We start from the raw sequence: 6468 nt of genomic DNA, 5'->3' as shown, positions 1-6468 counted from the left end.
ATATCAGATATGAATTGATCCGTAATAGCGAATTTAATTAATAGTAAGTCATATGTGACTCCTTATTAACAGTTGATGTGTTACACATTACCACATTACTTAGTTCCTTGTGACATATGCATTAACTTACTATGATTTACACATTAGTTAAAGTCTTAATAAACGCTTATTCCTGCACCATTATTGTAAAGTGTTACCTTTTTCTTATTTAAATTGTTTGTAAATTCAACAGTAATTACGCATGATATTTCTTTCATGATATTTGTTGTGTAGTTCGTACATACAACAGACTTCTCTCTTTGGTATAAGCTCCTCGTTTTTGCTTGCATGGTCTGAGTCCACCTGTTTCAGTATTACCCAGTTCTGAGTAAACTTCACTCTCCTTTCCATGTTTATTCTGAAAGCAAATTTCTTCCCTGAAAGTGTGGAAGAACGGACAGCGGTGAAGTTAGTTTTAAGTTTGGTGTTTTACATCGGATATTCGACAGACATCTGTTGAATATCCGAAATATCGATCATTGTGACTATGGCTGTTTTCCAGGGCATGGGGAAGTGACCAGTGGCTGTCAAAATAAATGATGGAATATAATTATAAACGATAGAAGTTTTTCTATTGTCAAACTACATATATTGTAATATCTACAGCCCTACAGCACACTAACAAAATACAGTGACAGACAACAGTACACTCTCAGGCCAGTTCAGAGAGGCCTAATATTTAAGGCAGATATGGCTTTGGTGATCAGGCTTTTCCCAAAGTGTGCCCTTCTGCACCTCAGTGGTCTACACGTGACCACAGGGCAGTAGGGTAAGATGTAGGGATGTCCTGTGCAATTGAGGTTGCAATGCATGCAATGGTCTTATTATTTAGCACTGTGAGGTTGGGTGTGGAGAGACAATTATCTTTGCAGCGTCATTGGTTATGCTTGTGAGTTTGCAAGTCAGTTTGGCCCAATTAGTAACAGACATGTTAAAGAAGCAGGTAGACCAGGAAAATAGGATGGGCTGAATACTGCTCTTGAACAACAATAAAAGAAGATGAGTGGCAAAATAGAGTCCTTTAAGCTCACAGATGACTAATAGTCTTTGTTGGCTTCTTTTTTGGATGTCATGATGTGCTGGTTGAAACTGATTATATTGTCCAGTGTCCCTCTGAGTTTCTTCATGACATATTTTTTCTAGTATCAGATAAGTCCACATATCCTCAATGCATCAGCAAAGAAATTACTGTAACCATGGTTCATGGGCCTTACTGTTCCACAAGGACTCACATCCATTACATCGATTTGAGCCCAAATTGTCTCTTCATCAGGTCCGGAAAAATCAAGCTAACAACATTACATTTGTTCATGGGCTTGAAAGGATAGCTCAGGATTTATAATAATAATACCCCCCCCCCCCCCCCCCCTGCCCTCCTATTTATAGAATAAAAAATACAAACAAAACAGAGCTGAGGAGAACTTGGCACAAGTGAACAAAACAGTGGAATGCATGTGTGCGTTTCTGCCTTTGTTTGTGTGTATGGAGAGGGGGATTAGGTGTTGAACGGGGTATATTTGGTGCCAAAAATATATAAATAAATAATTTGGTGCCATTTATATATAAATAAAAAAGAGAATACATTTATGTGTTTAAAACACATGTTGGGGACAAACTAAGGTTGATGTATTAGATGTATGAGGTGTGTGGAATGTATTGAAATTAAAGTAAGTTTAGGTAAAATAAAATCATGGGAGGTTGCCCCGGCCTTTCTGTGTGGAGACTGCATGTTCTCCCCATGTCCACGTGGGTTCTCTCCGGGTGCTCCGGCTTCCAGGCTGTGCCTCGCCTTTCGCCCAATGTCAGCTAGGATTGGCTCCAGTCCCCCGCGACCCTGTACGCAGGATAAGCGGTTGACGATGGATGGACTGATGGAAATCATGGGAGTGCTGTCTGTAGCCATAGCAGAATATTGTTAGTTATGGTGGGAGGACTGCACCTTTGGGAACAACAGCTTCAGTAGTAAAAGGGGTGAAGAGAGAAGTGGAGACCTTGACCTTGATTTGCCGGTTGTGTAGAAAGCTTGAAGGAATATTGTAGGTGGGAAGTGGTATTTGAAGTTTTTTGTCTTGTAGTCCGTAGAGTAATCCGTTGTGCCACATTTTGTCGAAAGCCTTTTCAATGTTGAAAAATCCTGCCAAGGTGAAACCTTTTTTTGTTGAAACTATACGGGTGGCTGCTTCTGATAGCCTGTAGATGTTGCCGGTGGTGGATCAGTTTTTGCGGAAGCCTGCTTGGTGAATGCCCAGGAGTCACATTTTCTTTGTGTGTTGCGTGAGGTGTGCAGTGATGGTGCGTTCAAACAGTTTACCGATGTGCCTGAGGAGACTGATGGATCTCTAGGTGGTGAGATGTTTTGGATCTTTGCCTGGTTTATGTTTTCCAGGGCACGGGGAAGTGACCAGTGGTGAGTCAAGTGGTGAAGAGGAGAGAAAGCAGGCTGAGGTAGGTTTCTGTTGCTTGCTTGATCAGGATGGGGTAACGTTGATTTCTCTAGGTGCTTTGTTTCTCAATTTTTTTCAGGTGAGCTTTGATTTCTTTCATGTCAGGTGTGTGTAATTCAATAAATAGTCCCTCCTGTGGGTGTGACTACAACCACAGAATTACGCTGCATTCCTGTGGTGTCGGAATAATCAGAAAGTTTGTCGTCTGCAAACTTCAGGAGCTTGACAGACTGGTGACTGGAGGTGCAGCTGTTGGTGTACAGGGAGAAGAGAAGGGGGGAAAGAACACAGCCTTGAGGGGAACCGGTGCTGATGGTCCTGGAGTCCTGGAGACATGTTTTCCCAGCTTCACGTGCTGCTTCTTGTCCTGCAGCAGGGCCGGGATGATGGTGTGAAAAGCAGAGCTGAAGTCCACAAACAGGATCCTGGCGTAGGTTCCTGGGGAGTCCAGGTGCTGAAGGATGTAGTGAAGGGCCATGTTTACTGCATCATCTACAGACCTGTTGGCTCTGTAGGCGAACTGCAGGGGGTCCAGGAGTGGGTCTGTGATTGATATAAGGTGAGACAACACAAGGCGCTCAAAAGACTTCATAACCACAGAGGTCAGGGAGACAGGTCTGTAGTTGTTTAGTCCAGTGGTCCTTGGTTTCTTGGGGACAGGGATGACGGTGGAGGCTTTGAAGCAGGCTGGCACATGGCATGTCTCCAGTGAGGTGTTAAAAATGTCTGTGAACACCGGAGACAGCTGATCAGCACAGTGCTTCAGGGTGGATGGGGAGACAGAGTCCGGCCCAGCTGCTTTGCGGGGTTTCTGCCTCCTGAAAAGACCGTTGACTTCCCTCTCTGTGATGGAGAGAGGAGGGGAGGGGGTGGAGCTGGCCAGCTCTGAGGAGGGAGGGGAAAATGTGGTGGACTGAGGCTGAAGCTGAGCGGAGGAGTCACGGGGGATGGTGTCCGATTGACTCTCAAAGCAGCAGTGGAACTGGTTCAGCTCATTTGCCAGGCGAGAATCGTTTATGGAGTGGGGGACTTTAGGTTTATAGTTTGTAATCTGTCTGAACCCCCTCCAGACAGAAGTGGCGTCGTTTGCAGAGAACTGGTTCTTTAGTATCTCTGAGTACAGTCGTTTAGCTTCTCGCACCTCCTTGCTAAACCTGTACTTTAACGCCCTGCACCCAGACCCTGTCACCACTCCTAAATGCCTCCTCCTTTTTCAACCTTAGCTGTCTGAGTTTAGCTGTAAACCAGGGTTTGTCATTGTTATAACTCACCCTGGTCCGTTTTGGAATGCAGCTGTCCTCACAGAAGCTGATGTAGGACGTCACAGCCTCTGTAAACTCATCCAGATTGTTGGTAGCATTCTTGAAAACATCCCAGTCAGTACAGTCCAAACAGTCCACTTCTTTGATGTCCTCACTACAGGTTTACAGAGTTTTTGCCTGTAAGCAGGGATCAGATGGACCACCACGTGATCAGAGTGTCCAACATGATGGATGAAAGGAAATGCTTTTTATGAGTTGACGGATTGCATATCAAGTTTTTCTTCACATGTATTGGTATTAGGTTGTAACCGTTAGTTGCTGACCTAGATCAGATATTTATTAACATAAACCCTGATAACAAGTAAAGTAAAGCAACATTTCTGTGGAATTAGGGGAATGTACTGATGCAGCAAAAAATCTGGGCCAAAATCACTAAGCTTCAAACTGGTTCAGCATGCTTGGATAGCAACATCACGTACTGTATATAATAACCCATCCCCCAGATGCTATACAAAAATGTTCCTGTTGCCACATTATGACTTAAAGCTCATGAACATACAAAAGTAGGAAAAACGACTTCCAAACTCGGGCAATGGGACTATCTGAGGAGGACGTGAATGCAGCATTACTGACTTACTCAGTCAAATACTCAGTCAGTGTTGTGCACTGGGCATCATTTATCACAGAAGTAATATAATGAAACTATTATGAATTAATATTATGAAGATATATTCAAAATAACTGGGGAAAAAAACAACCAAATTATGAAATCATCCATTAATATAATAGCAATAAAAAGGCACATAGCAAAAAGCAAGTGGGAAAAGGGGATTCAAACTGACTACAAGATCCAAATGAAACTCAGGAATTGAAAAAGTGAGTGTAGATGAATCTCGGCTGCAGCTGCTTCTACTGATCCTCTATAGTACTCTAGATGCAAAAATAAAGGTCACACAAAACTATTCATTTTATCTTCATTAAAACATTACCATGCAAGACTTCATGTGACATTTCCACACAGCGAGCAACCCGTTGTGCTGTGGGTATTTGTGTGTCTGCTCCAGAGACCTGTACCACGGCTCACAGGTGATAAACTATTTCTTTTGCTGCAGTAAGTAAGTGAGCCTTATTGGGACACAAGCTTTATACAAGCACACTGTGTACCATGTGGCGTGAATCTCCATGCTGATATGCACTGTACTGCCGATTAACTACTGAATCCCTTGCACCGTGTTTATGTATTTTGAATATTTTCTTTGATTTTATTGATCAGTTCAATTATCAGTATCTTTATCTTTTGTATGTTCTGGAAAATATTACTTATTATCTCACTATAAAACAATGTGAAAATACTCCATTATAAATCAAAGTCATGCATTCAAAATTGTACTTAGTATGAATAAATGTGTAAAAGTATTTTCAGTAACGTATTCAATGAGCTGAAAGGCCCCTTTCTAAGTGTTCTAAATTCTATATTTTGGATTATTATTGACGTGTTAGCAGCATTTGTTAGTTCTAGCTGGTGAGGCTGGAACTGATTTTAATGTCTTTAGACTGTCGAATGTTTTAATTTATAATAATGCCAATCATACATTTTGTATATAGATTCTGAGTCTGTAGCGTAACCAGTTTGTATGGCTGGTAGCTAAATGCAGTGGAGTAAAACTTACCTGTCAAATGTCAAACTTGTTTCCTAAAAATTGTGTTTCAATACTGCTGACACAGCCATGCATCTCTCAACAAAATGTAAAGTCTCAAAATGTTCATTCGGAATGTATCTGCAAAACTGAGTGGCAATGTTTTTCATTCAATATCCTCATGTGGCAACTAAAGCACGACTTACACACATACAGTTATTTTCTTACCCATAACGCTCAGTTAAAGCCCCTGAACTTTGTTTCAAAACGTACAAATTTCTCTTTTAAATTAAACATAACTAAATGTAACAGTACTTGCTATCAAGAATTTAACACTCAAAAACACTGCTCTGCTTTATCAGGACTGTGTGGGTGTGATATGATCAGATTTGATTGACAGTGTCATCTGATTCAGATGCTGGTAAACTCTTGACTGGGCCACCGTTTGGAAGAAAACATATGCTGAGTTATAGCACAAGACGGGTGGGCTTACTTTTTTCCATGTGTAATAAAAACTATGATCTCTGCCCAACCAAAACGTCTCGGGTTACGTATGTAACCCTGGTTCCCCGAGAAGGGGAACGAGACACTGCGTCGGTTACGACACTATGGGAACGCCTCTCGGCGAAGCAGGTCTGAACGTGAATGAAATCACTCCAATCCTATTGGCTTGTTGCTAGAACGGTAAGGTGTGACGGAATAACCGGAGGAGTATAAAGCACACCTGTACACACTCATCATTAGCTTAAACTATGAAGCAGGCGCTTCAGGCGGGGAGAGAGGTGCGGCGGGCCAACGCAGTGTCTCGTTCCCCTTCTCGGGGAACCAGGGTTACATACGTAACCCGAGACGTTCCCCTTCGAGGGAACTCGAACTGCGTCGGTTACGACACTATGGGAACGAGATACCCACTAAACCGTGCCGAAAACCCCGCCTGCCCCTGTGTGCAATAAAGTGGCACGACTAAGAGGAGAGCGCACGAGTGCCAGGTGCCGAAGGAAGGTCAAGACTGTAAAACCGAATGAATGTGTGCGGAGTGGCCCAGCCAGCCGCTAAACAAACATCCTGCAAAGAGGCCCCGGAAAG

This window comes from Micropterus dolomieu, linkage group LG11 (genome assembly GCF_021292245.1).
Source record: "Micropterus dolomieu isolate WLL.071019.BEF.003 ecotype Adirondacks linkage group LG11, ASM2129224v1, whole genome shotgun sequence".
NCBI lineage: Eukaryota > Metazoa > Chordata > Actinopteri > Centrarchiformes > Centrarchidae > Micropterus > Micropterus dolomieu.
This window is presented reverse-complemented; position numbering follows the sequence as displayed.